Genomic DNA, 17191 nt, shown 5'->3' with positions numbered 1-17191 from the left:
ATAAAAATCATATGATCACATCAATACATGCAGAAAAAGCATTTGACAAAATTCAGCATTAATTTATGGCAAAAACTCTCAGCAATGTGTGAATAGAGGAAACATAACAACATAAGTTAGGCCATGTATGACAAACCCACAACTAACATCACACTCACTGATAAAAGCTAAAAGCGTTTTCTTTAATATCAGAAACAAGGCACAGATGTCCACTTTCACCACTTTTATTAAACATAGTATTGGAAGTCTTAGTCACAACAATCAGAAAAGAAAAAGAAATAAAAAGGCATCCAAATCAGAAGGAAAAAAGTAAAACTGCCATCATTTGCAGATGAAATGATACTATATAGAGAGAACTCCAAAGATTTCACCAAAAAACTACTAGAGGAGATAAATGAATTCAGTAAAGTAGCAGGATACAAAATTAATATTCCAAAATCAGTTGAATTTTTATACACCAGTAAAAAAAACTATCAGAAAAATAAATTAAGAAAACAGTCCCATTTACAACTGTATCAAAGAACTTAGAAATAAATTTAACCATGAAGGTAAAAGACCTGTAATGAGAACATTATTAGATATTGAAGAGAAAAATGGAAGAAGTTACAAATAAATGGAAGTATATATTGTGCTCATGGATAGGAAGAATTAACATCATTAAAATGGCCATACTATCCAAAGCAATGTATAGATTCAATGCAATCCCTATCAAAACAGCAATGTTGTTTTCCAGAGAACTAGAACAAATAATGCTCAAATTTATATGGAACCTAAAAGACTCTGAAAAGCCATGGCAATCTTGAGAAAGAAGAACAAAGTTGGAAATATCACTACCTGATATCAGACTATACTGCAAGGCTATAGTAATCAAAACGGCATGGTACTGGCATAAAAACAGACACATAGATCAATGGAACAGAACAAAGAGTCCAGAAATAAACCCACGCCTACATGGTCATTTACTCCATGACAAAGGAGGCAAGAATATACAGTAATGTATAGACAATCTATTCAATAAGTGGTGTTGGGTAAATTGGACAGATATATGCAAAAAAATCAAACAGGACCACTTTCTTACACCATATACAAGAATAAACTCTAAATGTATTAAAGACTGAAATGTAAGTTCTTAAATCATAAAACACCTTGAAGAATTTATAGGCAGTATCTTCTTTAGCAAGGGAACCAAAAATAAATAAATAAATGGGACTATATCAAACTAAAAATGTGATTTTTTTCTTTTCCAGCTATATTGAAATATAATAAATGATTAATTGCTTGTATTTACATTGTACAATTAAATGAGTTATTTTTTCAATTATAGTTGGCATAGTTGTATAGTACAGTGATCAGAGATACACGTAACTCGCAAAGCAATCACCCCACTAAATTTAGTAGGCCTCTTCCCCCTTACATATATATTACAACATTATTAACCACCTTCCCCATGCTACACTCTACATCTCCATGTCTATTCTGAAACTATTTGTATCTCTTAATCACTTTGCCTTTTTTTGCCAATCCCCCAACCCACCTCCCATCTACTAGCCCTCAAAATATTCTCTGTATCTACGAATTTATTTCCACTTTTGTTCTTGTTGTTGTTTATTTTGATCTTTAGTTTCCACATGTACATGAAATCATGTGATATTTGTCTTTCTCTATCCAACTCATTTCATTCAGCACAATATCCTCTAGATCTATCAAGGCAATATATTTTTCCATTCCCTCCTATTTAGTCTGTGTGTGTCTTTTAATTTGAACTGAGTCTCTTGTAGGAGGCATATGTAGGGGTCTTGTTATCTTATCCATTCAGCCACTCTACCTTTTGGTTGAAGCATTTAAATCTTTTCCATTTCAGGTATTTGTTGATAGGAATGTAGTTATTACCATTCTTTATTCCTGTTTTTGATACATGTTTTTTTTTCTTCTTAAAGAAGTCCCTCCAACATTTCCTGCTGGATAAAGTATTCTTGGTTGTAGATCCTGGGTTTTCATCACATGGAATATTTTGTGCCAAGCCGTATTGTCTTGCATAGTTTATTTTGAGAAATCAGCTGCCAATTTTATGGGTTCTCCCTTATAGGTAACTAACTGCTTTTCTCTTGCTGCTTTTAAGATTCTCTCTTTGTATTTAACCTTTGGTATTTTAATTATGATGTGTCTTGGAGTGAGCCTCTTTGGGTTCCTGGTTTTCTGAGACTCTCTGAACTTCTTGGGGTTTTATGTCTATTTCCTTCACCAGGTTAGAGAAGTTTTCCATCATTATTTCTTCAAATAGCTCTTCATCGTCTTGTTTTCCTTCCAGTACCCCTATGACATGGATATTTTTTACATTTTATAGTGTCCCATAGGCTCCTTAAATTATTATTATAATCTTGGGTTCATTTTTCTTGCCATTCTGATTGAGTGTCCCTGGTCCCACATCCTCTGTATAGTTCATTTGATCCTCTTCTTTATTCATTCTGTTTATTCCATTTAATAAGCTTTTCATCTCAGATATGTTCTTTACTTCTGACTGGTTCCAATTTATAATTTCCATTTCCATTTTTATGTTTTTTTATCTCTTTGTTAAAGTTCTCACTGAATTCATCTATTCTTCCCCTACATTCATTGAGCATCTTTATAACCAGATAAAGAAGCATCTGTTAGATTGCTTGACTCCATTATTCCTGGATCTCTGTTCTGTTTTCTCATATGGGTTCTGCTTTTTTGTCTTCCCATTTTGGCTACCTTTCTGTTTCTGTTTCTATGTATTAAACAAAGCTCCTAAGTCTCCCAGTCTTATTAGTGTGGATTTGTGAAGTTGGTATCCAGTGGCACAGTCCTGAGAGGAGTTCGGATGCAGGCCAAATTTAGCCCCAGCCTGTGCCCCTCTGGGGCCACCTATTAAGATTCAGCAAGCAATCCACAGATTCTGTGCTTATAACTGCCTCAAAAGACCACACCAGAAACTGAGGTCAGCTCCCACCACTGTGAGTCTTGGTGCTACTCAGCAAGGAGCGCCTGACTCACCAAGGACACACGTATATGTGGCCTGGCTGGGGCCCTGGTTGGGGGAGGCAGAGTTTCAGGGAATCCTCTCAGCAGAGTGACCTCTGTCATCCAGTTTGATGAACTCTCCACTATGGAAGCACTGAGTCTGCACACTGGGAGGGGGGAGGACTCGAGAGGAACAATGGATACTGCTGGTATTCTATATAGAATAAGTCTCGCCTCCGGCCCTCATTCCGACAGCTCAGTGTCCCCCTGTAAGTCCCTGGTGACCCTCAAGCAGCTATCCCAGTGCTGGTGCTCAGAGCAAGCAGGTCCATCACCACAAAAGTCTGCTCGCGGACACCTCCCCTTTAAGAGGTATCAGCAGCTGCTGGCTGCCGTTGCTATGGCCTCTGTCCCACTCAGCCATTCGGGAATGGGCAGTCTCATGTCCTTGCCCTGTCCTATCTCCTCTAGTCGCAGGGTTATTTCTTATTTCTTTCCTTATTTGTAAGCCTTGTTCATCTAGATCCCTGGCGATTTTCCTCACTGTTTGCTCCTTGTTTCTGTCACAACTTTGATTTGGTCACAAGAGGGATGAACTGAGCCACTTTCATCAATGCCATTTTTTTCTCTCTCTGAAACTAAAAAGTTTTTGCACAGCAAAGGAAACTATCAACAAAATGAAAAGACAAAATACTGAATGGGAGAAGATATTTGCCTATGATACATCTAATAAGAGGTTAATATCCAAAATTTATAAGGAACTCACACAATTCAACGGCAAAAAAAACAAAAAACAAAAAAAAAACAAAAAAACAAAAAAAAACAAAAAAACAAAAAAACAATCAAATAAAAAAAATGAGCAAAGGAGCTGAATTGGCATTTCTCTCAAGAGGACATACAGATAGCCAAGAGATATGAAAAGATGCTCAATGTCACTTATCACCAGAGAATGAAAATTTAATCTACAATGAATTATTATCTCATAGCTGTCAGAATGGTTATCGTCATCAAATCAAAAAACAAGTGTTGGCGAGGATGTGGCGAAAAGGGAAACTCTGTGCACTGTTGGTGGGACTGCAAACTGGTACAGCCACTATGGAAAACAGTTTGGAGTTTCCTCAAAAAATTAAAAATGGAACTACCTTATGACCTACCAATTCCACTTCTGGCTATTTATCCAAAGAAAACCAAAACACTAATTCGAAATTATATATGCACCTCTATGTCCATTTTCAGCATTATTTATAAGAGCCAAGATATAGAAGCAACCTAAATGCCCATCAATAGACAACTGGATAAAGAAGAGGTGGTACATACATACAATAGAATATTACTCCACTATTAAAAAATGAAATCTTACCATTTGTGATGACATAGATGGATCTAGAGGGTATTATACTAAGTGAAATAAGTCAGAGAAATACAAATACCATATGATTTCACTTATATGTGGAATCTAAAGGACCATACAAATGAACAAACAAAACAGAAACAGACTCATAGATACAGAGAACAAACTTGTGATTTTCTGATGGGAGGGTGGTTGGGGGGCAGGGTGAAAAAGGTAAAGGGATAAAGAAGTACAAATTAGTAGTTACAAAATAGTCATGGGGATGTGAAGTAAAGCATAGGTAATAAAGTCAATATTATTCTAATAATTATGTATAATTCCTGGTGAGTACTAGACTAATTGAGGGGATCACTTTATAAATTATATAAAAGTCTAACCACTCAGCTGTATACCTGTATACTTGTATACTTGTAACTAATATAAAATAATACTGAATGTCAACTCTAATTGAAAATAAAAATAAAGAAGTAAAGCAAAAAGAAAACAAAAAGAAAATATCAATAATTTTTAAATCGCCAAAGGACTTAATATTTTTTCAAGAAGATACAAAAAAAGAAAAGAGACCAACAAAAGTAAGAGTCTGTGTTTTTGAAAGACAAACAAAATTGGCAGACCATTGGGTATATTAAAGAGAGAGAGAAGACTCAAATAAAAGTTGAAATGAAAGAGGAGACATCATAATTGACATCACAGAAATAAAAATATAAATGAGTACTACGAAAAACTACATGACAAGTTTTAGAAAACCTAGAAGAAATGGATAAATTTCTAGAAATATACAATCCACCAAGCCTGAATCATTAATAAATAAAAAATCTGAACAGACCTATGACTAGTAAGGATATTAAATTGGTATGTTATAAAACTGCTAATAAAGAAAAACTCAGGACTAGATGGCTTCCCTGGAGAATTCTATTAAACATTTATAGTAGAATTAAGGCCAATCCTTCTTAAACTTTTCCAAAAATTAGAACAGGAGAGAGTGCTTCGTACTTATTTTATAATGTCAACATTACTCTAATACCAACATCAAAGGCATGACAAGAAATTATAGGCCAATTATCCTGACATATGTAGATTTTCATCTACGTGAAGATTTTTTTCAAATCCTCCAGAAAGTACTAGGAAACCAAATTCAACAGCACATTAACAGGACCATACACCCATGACCAAGTGGAATTTAACTCTGTGTTCAAGGATGTTTTAACATACGAAAAGTAATCAATATGACATACCAAATTAACAGAAGAATAAAAATTGCAAGATCATCTCAACGAATGCCGAAAGTCATATGGCAAAATTCAACATTCTTTCGTGATAACAACTCTCAACAAACTAGGAATAGGAAAAAATAAATTCAACATAATAAAAGCTGTATATGGAAAACCTATAGTTAACATCATACACAATGGTAAAAAATACAAAGCTTTTCTTCTAAGATCAGGTACAAGGAATGGATGGCCACTGTTACCACTTCTATTCAATATAGTACTAGAGGTCATAACCAAAGAAATTAGGCAGGAAAAAAATTAAAGGCATCCAAAGAATAATTAAGTTAAATTAGTTCCATTTGTAAATGACGTGATCTTATGTATAGAAAATCCTAAAGACTCTGAAAAAAAAAAGAAAGAAAACCACTTTTAGAACTAATAAATTAATTCAGTAAAGTGTTGGGATACAAAATCGACATCCAAAAGTCAATTGTGTTTCAGTACACTAACAATGAACCATCCAAAAAGGAAATTAAGAAAACATTCCCATTTACAATAGCATCAAAAGAATAAAATACTTAGGAACAAACTTTAAGAAGTGAAAGACTTATACTCTGAAAACTACAAAACATTGATGAAAGAAATTAAAAGAAGACAAAAATAAATGAAAAGTCACCCCATGTTCATGAATTGGAAGACTTAATATTGTTAAAATGTCCACACTACACAAAGCAATTTATAGATTCAGTGCAATCCCTATCAAAATCCTATTTTTTACATAAATAGAAAAAACAATCCAAAAATTCATGTGGAACAACAAAATTCCTGAATAGTCAAAGTAATTCTAAGTAAGAAGAACAAAGCTGGAGATAATACACTTCCTGATTTTGAAATATATTACAAATCTACAGTAACTAAAACAGTATAGTACTTTTTTCTTACTTGTTTATAGTACTTGTTTCTTTCAGTTAGCATGATATCAAGGTTCATCTCTAAAGTAGCGTGTATCAGTACTTCTTTCCTTTTTATGGCCAAATAATATTTTTATGGTATTGATACACAATACTCTGTTAATGCATTTACCACTTGATGGATATTTGGGTTGTTTCTACTTTTTGGCTATTATGAATAATGCTGCTGTGAATGTTCATGTACACATTTTTGTGTAGATATGTATTTTTTCAATTTTCTTGAATATATGGCTAGTAGGACAATTGTTGAATGTCATATACTCTTGATGAATTGGTCATATTGTCATATAATGTGCCCTACTCTCCTGGTGGCTGTTGTAAGGGTACTTTCAAGGAGAAAGTCTATATTAATCAGCCCCACATAGCATTACTCTCTCTCACTTAAGTTTAACAAGGTTATCTCTTGAGGGGATTTAATCAAGTCTCCAGGGATTTTTTTTTTTTGGCTCCTGGGTAAAGAGTGCTATCCATTAATTATTTTAAATAGAAATTTCAACATCTCACCACCACAGGATGTTTATCAGTGCCAGGCTCTTGTTTAGAGTCAAAATAGTTACTGGGTGAAATTTAGCTTGTAGGGCTTCTGACCATATGTTTCCATTTACATAAAATGTACAAAATAGACAAATCTATAGAGACAGAAAGTACATTAGTAGTTTCTTAGGGCTGTGGTGGATGAAGGTAGTGAAGTGATGGCTAAGGTTACAAGATTTTTATTTGAGGTGATAAAAATGTACTAAAAATGACTGTGGTGATAGCTATACATATCTGTGAATATATATTTTTAAAAACCTTGAACTATACACATAAAATGGATGATTTGTATAGTATGTGAATCTTACCATAGCTGTTTTTAAAAACTGTAAAAAAGTATAGTACTAACATACAATAGACATATAGAACAATGGAATAGAGACCACAGGAATAAACACACGCATATACAATCAACTAATCTTCAACAAGGACCCCCAAAATACACAATGGGTAAAAGATAATCTCTTCTACACATGATGCTGGGAAAATTGGATATCCATGTGCAAAATAATTAAATTGAACCCTTATCTTACACCATAAACAAAAATCAACTCAAAATTAAAGACTTAAATGTGATACCTGAAACTACAAAATGCCTTGAAGAAAATTAAGGGGAAAACCTTTATGACATCGGTCTTGGAAATAATTTCTTGGATGTGATACCAAAAGTACGAGAAACAAAAGCAAAATTAGACAAGTGAGACTATATTAAACTAAAAAAGCTTCTGCTCAGCAGAGAAAATGATTAACAGAGTACAGAGGCAATCTAGAGAATGGGAGAAATATGTGTAAGCCATATATCTGATAAGGGGTTAATATACAAAATATAGAATAAATTGCTTCAACTCATTAGCAAAAAAAATTTAAATGGGCAAAGCACTTTGGAGAACATTTCTCCAAAGGTGGCATACAAATGAATAACAGGTATGTAAAAAAGTACTCAATGTTCAACATAACTAATCATCAGGGAAATGCAAATCAAAAGCATAATGACATATCACCTTACATCTGTTAGAATGACTATTGTCTTTTAAAAAGACAAGTTTTGGCAAGGATATGGAGAAACTGGAACCCTTCATTCCCTAAGGTGGGAATGTAATTATGTGTAGCCAGTATAGAAAAGAGTATGAAGATTCTTCAAAAACTTAAATATAGAACTACCATATGATGTAGTTATGCCACCTCTGGTTATTTATCCAAAATGATTACTATCAGGATGACAGATATATGTGATCCCATGTTCATTGCAGTAATATTCACAATAGCCAAAGTGTGGAAACAACCTAAAAGTCCATCTGAAACATCCATGTGTACATAAATGGATAAAAAAAATTTTCATATATATATATATGCTTCATATATATACATACATACCATGGAACAGTATTCAGCCTTAAAATATAAGGAAATCCTGCCATATGTGACAACATGGGTAAACATTGAGGACATTATGCTGTCACAATTAACAGGAGGGTAGATCTCATGTTAAGTGCTCTTATCTCAAACAAAAATTATAAGATGTCATTGCAATATATGTCTTGAAAAATTTATGAAAATCAAATATAAAGTCTTAAAAATAGAGAGTGGATATGAAGCTCATTCTTGTAAGAAGTATTCCACTTTGTAAGAGTTATAACAAGAATAACAAATGGGTTAATAGATCTAAGAGTAGTGGACCTGAGAGCCATGTCAGTGCTAGCAAAATGACAAAATTCATATATCATCAAAGTTGTCCTGCAAAAGCTTCTGTGCCTAATGATATTTAAATAAACAAAATATGAAACCTTTTCCAATGTTTGAAGGACAGATAGTAATCAATACACACACACAGTCCCTTCTCCCATTTGATCTCAGCAGTCTTCATTTTTCACAGTAGTAAGTTTTCTAGATATGTCTTGTGAACCTCAAAGTACTAGAGACCAAGCTCCCATTAAAAAGTAGTTTATCTTAAAAGATTGTAAATGCTAATTTTGTGTCCTCTTGAAATATATAAGTTGTACTATTAATAACAACAGCAGCAACAAAGGATATCTTTATACATGTGGAAAAGTACATGTTTATCCACTGTGTTCCCATTAACATAGATGTATAATTATTGTTTATGCATTTATCTTTTAAATCATATAAAAAATAAAAGGAGATACGAAAATACAAAAATACTGTTTTTACATATTTTTAAAAGCCTAGCTCACATTTCATTTTGCTCTTAAAACTGTCCTTGATTTCTAACAAATCAGAGTTCTCTAAAGTCTTCTAGCACAATTTACCTCTTAATTATTATCATTAGTATTATTATCGGTCCTTGGTGATAGAAGAGTGGAATAGTAGGAAAGATAGTGGTGGAGGAAGAGAGGTGTACAAGGTTGACTATTTAAGCCTGATGTTGTTTTTCTAGTACCAGCTGGTGAAACAACCTTCTCTCTTTTATATACCTCCTTCCTGAGTCATCTCTTAAATACCAGCAATATAGCTGCCGCTTTAAAAAGGTACAAAGAGAATTTCAAGACATGTCTGAGGTATTATGACTGAAAAATGTCTAGAGAAAGATAAGTATAACCTTTATAGGTATATATACAAGCTTCCATCAGAGCTGCGTTCTGGGTTAGGGTCATTAATTAAACCCTGAGGCAAAGTGGGTGACTTTTATGTGTGCACTTAAATATATATCTTCTCACAGAAATATATGTTTGTACAGGTGACTTTTTCGTCACACCATCAATCCTTACAGCTTATCTTCTATACCTAAAAGATTATACCTTCAATACTTATGTCATAGTTATGGTGGTATTTTTTGTTTTGTCTTCCAGATCCAAGATCCACCTCTCACCTGTCTCCATCCTGCTTTGTGTCTCAGGAGGCTAACTTACATGTACTTATATGAACTCCATCAACAGGCTCCATTCTTCTCTTGCTTTTGGTTGAGGTTTAGCCAATTAGAGGTACCAGCAAGAATTTGGAAGGAGAGAGTAGAATGTGGTTGAGACATTTATTCTCCCAGCTTCTACCCTGCAAGATGCTTATAAGCTAGCTACTTCCTTCAACCAAATATCACAGCCCACTCTAATAGCTGCGGCTACTCATTCTGAGTTACAGGAATCACTTCCTACTTGTACCCTTTTAAGCCTAGGGGTATTAATAGCACATACTGCTATTATTCCCAGAGTATTACATTATCCTTTGTGGTTTCCCTATCCCTTGTTCATATTTTTGTAAGTAGTTCCATTATCAAACTGTCCTCAAATTACTCAATATGAGTGTGGCATTTATTTTTCTGCTGGAACCCTTACTGATGTAACCAGCATCATAGTTACCATTCAAAGAGTACTAGCCAACATTTATTAAGTATTTATTATGTGATAAGCATTATTCCAAACACTTGACATTTACTGACACATTTAAACTTTTACAACTACTCTATAAGTATTACTGTCTTTTCTGCAAATCACTTTATCTCTTCTTTCTTTATCTCTGCTCCAGATAGTTTCTTCTACCATTTACTGTGAAAAGAAACTGGAGCTGATCTCTCTCCATAATTCAAAGGAGTATAAATGAATAAGGCCCAGTATGCACGCAAGGCATGCAAAAATAATAATATGGGTAATGAAAAACCATGCTTTGGTTATATTCAGAGAAAAACAAGCAAGGAATGGGTAGAAAAAATGCACAAGGTTAGTGGTATAAATTTGATAAATGACATAGGGAAAGTTGTTCCTCACCTTCCATTTTACTTCATTTTTTTTTTTTTTTTGTCCTGTCACGAAGAATAATTTTCGGGCTACAAAGAGTAAGGAAAAAATGGTTAAAACAGATTGTTAAAAGGAGAGACAGTAAAAGCCCATGATAAGCAAAATTATAGCAAAACATAAATCTGTTTTATAAAGTTGTTAAAATAAGCTACCAGGAAGAGGAGTGAAAAAAAGAGCATGAGAAAATAGGCCAGAGATGAAAATCAACCATGTCTAATTAGAAATGAGGTCTTCAATCCTCTTGTCCAGGACTTTTTCAATGATACCATACTGCCATGCTTTTATATTGTTTATCATACACATCTTAGATTGTCCTTTTTTGTTTCATAAGTGTTCATATTCCCCCAATAAACAGAGAAAGAATATTCTCTTTCTTTTGAATCCCATCGGTCTAAGCACAAACTAGATATCTGAAAAGAAAGTCATTCTGAATTAGACTGATAGCCTTATGGATCCTTCAAAGTCATGGGAGTAAACAGGACTAAGATTAGTTATTAGACTAAGGTGCAGTTTATAGGACTAGCATAACAACTTAGAACATCATACCTTCATCTATGCATTCATTCATTCAACAGGTATTTACTGAGTATCTATTCTGTACTAAAACCTATAAGTGCTTTAGGGATACCTATTAATTGATTCGACCAGTATTTTCTGAATGTCAACCATGTGGACAAACAATTTTTAAGTATTTTGATAAATAAAACAAAAATAGTCCTTGCTCTCAGGGAAGGCAAGTCTAATGGGGGAAGGTAGATGCTAAAAATTAACACTAATTAACTAAAATATTATATGTGCTAAAAATGAGAAGTACAAGGTGCAATGAGAATGAACCATGGGGAGCCCTGACCAAGTTCAGGGGTTAGAGACAGTTTCAGTGACAACATGATCTTTGAGTTTAAAAAAAAAAAAAAAAAGATGAGTAGGAATTAAGAAAAAGGAGGTGAAGAATTGGATAGAGAGCATACCAGGCAAAGAGAACAGTTAAGTACAAAGGCCTTGATATAAAAAGGATCATAGAACATCAAACCATTACAAGAGGAACAATATGGCTGGAATAAAGTGAGTAAAGGAAAGAGTGATACAAGATGATGTTAGAGGGGTAGAGATAATTAAAAGGAAAACCATTATTTGTTTATAGATTTTCAAAATTGTTTCACCTCTCCTTCCTTCCTTTCTGTCCTTGAAAATTCAGGGCTTTTCTAGATGGGCCTTCGTAAAAAGTCTGAACTTCATTCCAAGAGCAATGGGAAGTTTTTGAAGAAAGATTCTGATTCAGGGGTAAAATGATCTGATGTCTAATGTGTTTTCTTTATTTTTTATTAAATTTAATGGGGTGACATTGGTTAATAATGATGTCTAATTTGAAAAGATCTTATTGACTATTATGAGGATAATGAGTTGCAAGAATATAATTGAGGAAGCTATTAAGGACACTAGTTAATGTTTTAAGAAGGAAGGAGTAATGAACCCCATCAAATTGTATTTAGAAATAGACAGTGAGCACTGACATGTGTCCACTGAGTAAAAAGGAAGTCACTGATAACCTCTACAAAGACAGTTTTGGTAGGGTGTTGTGGGCTGAAGCAAGACTGGTAGGTTGAGTAAATGAGAGCTGAGGCAATACCCAGTGAATGTATACAACTTTTTGAGAAATATGGCTGAAGAGAATGCATGGATTTACTAGTTCGTTAATGGGGAGAGGGGTGATTTAATTTTTTTAAGATAGGAGAGACTACAGCATGTATATTTACTGATAAAGAAGCTTCTATAGAAACAGAGAAGTTGAAGATATAAAAGAAAGAAAAAGTAAGGTTTCTAAGAAGGCAGGAGTAGGATCTAATGCACAACTAAATGATTGGCCATATAAAGAAGAATCTCTTCTTCCATCATGACAAGAGAGAATGAAGAAAGGATGAGCACAGATGCAGATACTTACTTTAACCCATCCTCAGGCTGCTAAAGCATGATGGATGGGTACATAACCTGAATCCAGCTAATCACATGGTTTCTCCTGCCCAGGACATTTGATTCTGGAGGAGATGATGCAATGAAACAAAAAGAGAAAAGTGTACATTTTTTAAGAAATAGCAGTTGTAATAATCCCAATGGCAAGGACCATTGACAGAGATGGCATTGGTGCCAGCTGTGGCATTCAGTATCTGTGGTTGCAACATCAGTATCTATGTCAGATGGCTCATACAGTGAAATTATGGTGATAGTGCTTGGTTTTTGCTTGTTTTCTAAATTTGATTCCCCAGGATCCCTAATAATTCTACCAGTTACTCAGTACCCCTTCTAGAAATTCTTCATCTGCTAAAGTCAGACAGACTGGTTTCAATGGTCTGCAACCAAGAAGTTTGATTGATACCACTATGAGAGAAGAAAACAATGTTTTCTAAAAAAATAAGATATCAAATTCAAGTTTAAGAAATTTGGATTTCATTCAGAGGTTGCAAGCTGGAGGCCCATTAGCCAGAAAGTAGTTTTGTTTTTTTAGATTGCTTTTAGGTTGTTTTTAGGTTGTTTTTATTAAATTTAATGGGGTGACATTTTAGGTTGTTTTTTTGTTTGTTTTTTGTTTTTGTTTTTGTTTTGTTTTGTTTTGATTTGTTTGTCCAAATATTTTAAAAAATAATAATGAGTATCCATATTTGGAGTTATTTATGTACAACAACATAGATTTTCACATTAACTTGAAAAATAAGATCTGGAAATGCTAGAAACTTCATCCCAGTGCGACAAGAATAAGTTATCTCCTTTAGACGAATAATGTATTTGCCTGCCTACTTCACTCATTTACCTCACAAAAGTGCATGAATGGCCTCAATCAAAAGCATTGGAATTCATAACCTCCGATAGGGAGAGAGGAAAGTGACAAAGATTTAAAAAGTAATAACAGCTTTTTATTTTTTTCAGAAAGACAAATTAAGAAAACAATCTCATTTACACTTGTATTGAAAACTATAAAATACCTGGGAATCGAATTAACCAAGGAGGTAAAAGACCTGTTTTCAGAAAATTATAAGTCATTGAAAAAGGAAATTGAAGAAGATACAAATAAATGGAAGCATATACCGTGTTCATGGGTAGGAAGAATAAACATCATTAAAATGGACATAATAACAAAAGCAATCTATAGATTCAATGCAATCCATATCAAAATACCAATGGTATTTATCAGAGAGCTAGAACAAATAATCCTAATATTTATATGGAGCCATAAAAAAACCCCGAATATCCAAGGCAATCTTGAGAAAGAAGAACAAAGTTGAAGGTATCACATTACCTGATATCAAACTATACTACAAGGCTACAGTAATCAAAACAGCATGGTACTGGCATAAAAACAGATACATTGATCAATGGAACACAATAGAGAGCACGGAAATAAATCCACACCTATATTCCCACTTAATAAATTACAAAGGAGGTAAGAATATACAATGTGATAAAGACAGTCTCTTCTATAAATGGTGCTGGGAAAATTGAACAGATACATCCAAAAAAAGAAGCTGGACCACCTTCTTACAACATATACAAAAATGTACTAAAAATGGATTAAAGATTTAAATGTTAAGACCCAAAACCATAAAACTTCTAGAAGAAAGCATAGGCAGTAAACTCTCTGATATTACTAACAGGAATTTCTTTTCGGATATATCTCCTTGGGCAAGGGAAACAAAACAAAAATTAACAAATGGGACTACATCAAAGGAAACCATCAACAAAACAAAAAGACAACCAACAGTTTGGGAGAAGATATTTGCTAATGATACAAACAAAAACAAAAACAAAAACAACCAATCCAATTAAAAAATGGGTAGAAGATCTGAACGGATACTTCTCAAAAGAGGAAATACAGATGGCCGATAGACATATGAAAAGATGCTCAAGTTCACTAGTCATCAGAGAAATGCAACTTAAAACCATAATGAGATGTCACCTCACACCTGTCAGAACAGCTATCATCAATAAATCAAAGATTAACTAGTGTTGGTGAGGATACGGAGAAAAGGGAACCCTCATACATCGTTGGTGGGATAGAAAATTGGTACAGCTGCTACAGAAAACAGTCTGGAGGTTTCTCAAAAAATTAAAAATGGATATATCTTTGGACCCAACAATTGTACTTCTGGGTATTTATTAAAAGAAAGCCAAAACAATAATTTGTAAAGATCTATGCACCTCAATATTCGTGGCAGCAAAATTTACAATACTCAAGATATGGAAGCAACCTAAATGCCCATCAACAGACAATTGGATAAACAAAGTATGAAGAAGTCTGGAGAAACATGGCAGAGTGAGAGACATCTCCAGATCATTCCCTTTGAAACAACAATAAGCGGAACATCTAAAATTCAACAAAAAACACCCAAACTGCACACCAGCATGTCTGAGCATGGGATCTGCACATAAGAACTACAACAGGTCAGAACCCCTGGTGTTGGGTGGTGGACTGTGAGAAATAGGGAAGCTGCCTCTCCCAGCCACCTGAGCTCCCTATGGGAGTGACAGGGGGAGAAGGTGCGGAAAATTTCCTGAACGGCACTGCCTGGGACAGCTGTGAGCTCCATGCAGCTAGCGGCAAGGCGCAGTCATCAGGGCAGAAAGCAGAGAAGCGGGATGGCAGAGTTGATTTTTATCAGCCACGGTTGCAAAACTGAGGCTGAGCTGCAGCCCCCAACCCCCAATCCAGAAGACTGATCCTCACATGTCCTCCAAGTCTGAAAAGTGAAGAGTCCCTGGAGAATCAGAGCAAACGCTATCGAAACTGTCGCTGACACTGACAGGGACTGAGAATGAGGGTAGCAAGAGTAATTAGATATCTACGAGAAAATAAAGAGGCATTACTAAGACTTTATATAAAGCAGGGATCCAAGAGGCTTAGACACCAGCTACTGGAAACCAAAAGAAAAGCGCCTTCTTTGCAACAGGCTAAAGAGAGAACTTTATATAATAAATATTCTTTCTGGAGAAAAAGCAAAATGCATTTCCATTAATGCCCAAGTAGAGAAATAGTCCATTAAACACTATGAATAACCAAGGTGAAAAGGCATCTCAGAAAGAAAAAGAAAAATCTCCAGTAAATAAGCTTACAGACATAAAATATGTGACTTAAATGACATATAATTCAGGATTGTACTTCTGAAAAAATTCAGTGAATTTAAAACGAGTCATATAAACAATTTCAAGAATTGAAAAAATGACTAGATGAGCATGATGAGAACTTTAGCAAGGAGACTGAAACCCTCAAAAAGAACAGAATAGGTGCTCGCTTTGGCAGCACGTATACTAAAATTGGAATGATACAGAGAAGATTAGCATGGCCCCTGCACATGGATGATATGCAAATTTGTGAAATGTTCCATATTTTTAAGATATTCATTAATGATACATCTGATAAGGGGTTAATATCCAAAATTTATAAAGAACTTATACAACTCAACAATAAAAAATCAAACAATCCAATTAAAAAATGGGCAGATGACCTGAACAGATACCTCTCAAAAGAGGAAATACAGATGGCTAACAGATATATGAAAAGATGCTCAAGGTCACTAATCATCAGAGAAATGCAAATTAAAACCACAATGAGATATCACCTGAAACCTATCAGAATGGCTGTCATCGATAAATCAAAAAACAGCAAGTGTTGGTGAGGATGGGAAGAAAAGGGAACCCTCATACATTGTTGGTGGGATTGCAAATTGGTATAGCTGCTATGAAAAACAATATGAAAATTCCTCAAAAAATTAAAAATGGATATACTTTTTGACCCAGAAATTGCACTTCTGGGTATTTATCCAAAGAATAACAAAACAATAATTCGTAAAGATCTATGTACTCCAATATTCATAGCAGCAAAATTTACAATAGCCAAGATGTGGAAGGAACCTAAATGCCCAACAATGGATGATTGGATAAAGAAATTATGGTTCACATATACATTGGAATATAACTCAGCCATTAAAAAATGAAATCCTACCATTTGCAACAACATGGATGGACCTGAGGTTATTATGCTGAGTGAAATAAGTCAGACAAAGAAAGATACCATAGGATTTCACTTATATATGATAACTAAGGAACAAAAAGAACAAACTAATCAAAAACAGACTCACAAATATAGTGGACAATTTGGAGACGGACAGAGGGGACGAGTGTTGGAAGGCTGGGGAAAGGGATGAAGGGTTAAAGATGTACATATTAGTAGTTGATAGTTGGGCAGGGGGAGCATGGAAGAGGGACTGCAGTTACCATTAATATGATGGCTAAGTAGAGGACAAGGGGAAGGAGGGAGCAATTGGGGGTATCGTTTTATGAAAATTATAGAAGTCTAACCAATGTACTGTATACTTGAAACTAATTTAAATAAATAAATTCATTTTTTTT

General features: G+C 34.3%; 1 protein-coding gene and 1 non-coding gene across 4 annotated transcripts in view; one reads left to right on the top strand and one right to left on the bottom strand.

The window, feature by feature from the left end:
• KLF8 (Kruppel like factor 8) overlaps positions 1-17191 on the bottom strand; it is a 239265-nt gene that overhangs the window by 177684 nt on the left and 44390 nt on the right. The window lies entirely within an intron of this gene.
• Positions 16067-16173, top strand: LOC111733825. The gene has a single exon (XR_002778191.1). It is a non-coding gene; the product is annotated as a U6 spliceosomal RNA (small nuclear RNA).

Source organism: Pteropus vampyrus, unplaced genomic scaffold (genome assembly GCF_000151845.1).
Source record: "Pteropus vampyrus isolate Shadow unplaced genomic scaffold, Pvam_2.0 Scaffold651, whole genome shotgun sequence".
NCBI classification, from domain to species: domain Eukaryota; kingdom Metazoa; phylum Chordata; class Mammalia; order Chiroptera; family Pteropodidae; genus Pteropus; species Pteropus vampyrus.
This window is presented reverse-complemented; position numbering and strand designations above follow the sequence as displayed.